The following is a 2146-nucleotide window of genomic DNA, read 5'->3' as shown; positions in this document are numbered from 1 at the left end:
CTTCCTGCGCCCGCGGGCCGCCCCGCAGCCTCCCGCAGCCCCCCCAGGCCGGTCGCCGGTCGGCGCAGAGAAAGTGGCCAGCGAGAGGCCTGCTTGACGGAGCCCAGGGCTCGGGCGCGAGCTTTCGCCCCTTTTCACCCCCGCGCTTTCCCGGGGACCGTCTCGCGGGTCTCGCCCCCGTGCCGGGTGGAGAGGGGGACGCTGCACCGCCGCCCAGCCCCGGACCGTGCCCGCCGGTTTTCTTAGTGCGACTCCAAAGCTTATGCATGAGCGTGATCGGTTTTCATCCTAAGCCACTAAATCAGCTTCATAGCTTGGCGAGGAACGCGGGCAAACCTCAGCTTAGACGAGCCCGGCCATGGGGCGAGGTGTGGGGCTTGTCGCTTTACAGCCCAGAGCGGGGGCTGGGAGAGCGGGCTGCGCCCCGTCCACGCTTCCAGAAGACGTTTGTTTAACCCGGGCGGAGGGAGGCCGGCGTCTTCGGCTTTGGGGACAGTCCTTGCTCCATCTTGTGAATTATCCTCTCCGGACATGACCACTGGGGCCCACACTTAGGGCGCAGCTAGACCCCGAGAGATGGACCCGCAGAGGAGGACCCTGTGAGCGGATTTAATAAGCTCCGGGGCCCCTTCTGGCTCCCTTGCACCCCCCTTTCCGGGTCGCGTCGCATCCCCGTCTTACTTATGCATTTAATTCCCAGCGGCTGCTTCTGGCAGGAGGTCTGTGCGCGCACGCGGTGGGGACCTTACAGAAGCCAAAGTCGTTCTCCCGACATCTTGCCAAGGCTTGTGAGTGAGAATTGATCGTCGAGCGGGGATTACAGGGCTCTCCCGCGGCCTCGGTGGCAGCGGGGTCGCGCGTGGAGTCCCGACCCACGCCGCGAGGGTCCCTCCCGCCCCAGCTCCGCCCTTTGCTGCGGGAGCGGCTCTCCCGAGCTCTCCCCTGCGGCGCCCGGGGCCACCCGTCCACTCGCCAGCCGGGGCTCGGCGGGGCGCCCCCTTCCGAGGCCTTCGACCCGCGCTCGCCCCGCACTGCGCCCCGAGTGCGCAGACGTCCGGCCTTTGCTCGGGTGGACTGGGAGGGGCGCTGCTTGTCCCAGAGGAATCTTTCCTTTGGCCCGAGGCTTCAAAACGGCACTGCATCGATCCAGTCTCTTTAAAACTTAATAATTCTCTCATGGTGGGTTTTTTTTGCATTAACTTTTTTTTTTAGGGAAAAGCATTACATTAAGATATTTATTTTAATTTATAGATTCTTGGTGCTCCCCCCCGCCCCCCAAGACGCGTGCTCACCCTAACCCCGGGCCTGGAAGGGGCCACAGCTGCGGACTGACCGGGGCGCCGGGTGGCAGGGCCTGGGCAGCGGGGCACTTGGGGTGGGAGGTCGGCGGTCAGAGGCTGAGGTGGCTTCGAGGCTCTGTGTAATGACTCGGTGTCGCTAACACACCAGGAGTGCGCCCTGTCTGAGAAGTCCCCCGGCAGCCCTGGGCTGCTCTCCCGGAGCTCAGAAATCCGGCCCCTGCCGGGCACCGGGGCTGGGAGCTCCCCGGCGCCAGGCAGCACCGACTCCTTTACAAAGGCTTTGACCGGACATTTCTTGAAAGAGCCTCAGTCGGAGGCAGGTCTGGGCCAATTTCACACGTGTCGTCGCCGCAGCTGGGGAGACGTCCCTGGGCTGCACCGGCCACGCTCTGCCCGCCTTTGTCTCCCTGCGCGATGGGAGCCTCCCCGCGCGCCCGACCCGCGCCCAGCGCTCACGTGGCGGGTAAAGAACAGTCAAATCCAGGGGGCGGAAAATGCCGCGAACAAAGAGTTGTTGTCTGCACCTGACAGTAATCCGTGACGGCGCAGCCCGTCAATCCCGCAGGCCGTTCACACTGAAGGGGGCGTGGGGGTGCGCGCGCGAGTGTCCCCGTGTGCCTGCCCGCGCCTGCCCCGGGGACGGGACCAGCGGCTTCGGACTTAGGCCAAGAGCCACTTTAACTGAGAACGCGAAGGCCTGATTTTTGAAAGAGACTAGTAAAAAAAATCCTCTACCCCCAACCCAGGCATTAGCCTTCAATTGTGTGCATTTCAGCAAATGAGATTTAAATTATCCTATTGTATTTATCCGGATACTATGTATAAGCGCCCTAGATAATTTTTTT

Source organism: Galeopterus variegatus, unplaced genomic scaffold, assembly GCF_000696425.1.
Source record: "Galeopterus variegatus unplaced genomic scaffold, G_variegatus-3.0.2 Scaffold1005, whole genome shotgun sequence".
Lineage (NCBI taxonomy): Eukaryota > Metazoa > Chordata > Mammalia > Dermoptera > Cynocephalidae > Galeopterus > Galeopterus variegatus.
Note: the sequence above shows the minus strand (reverse complement) of the source record.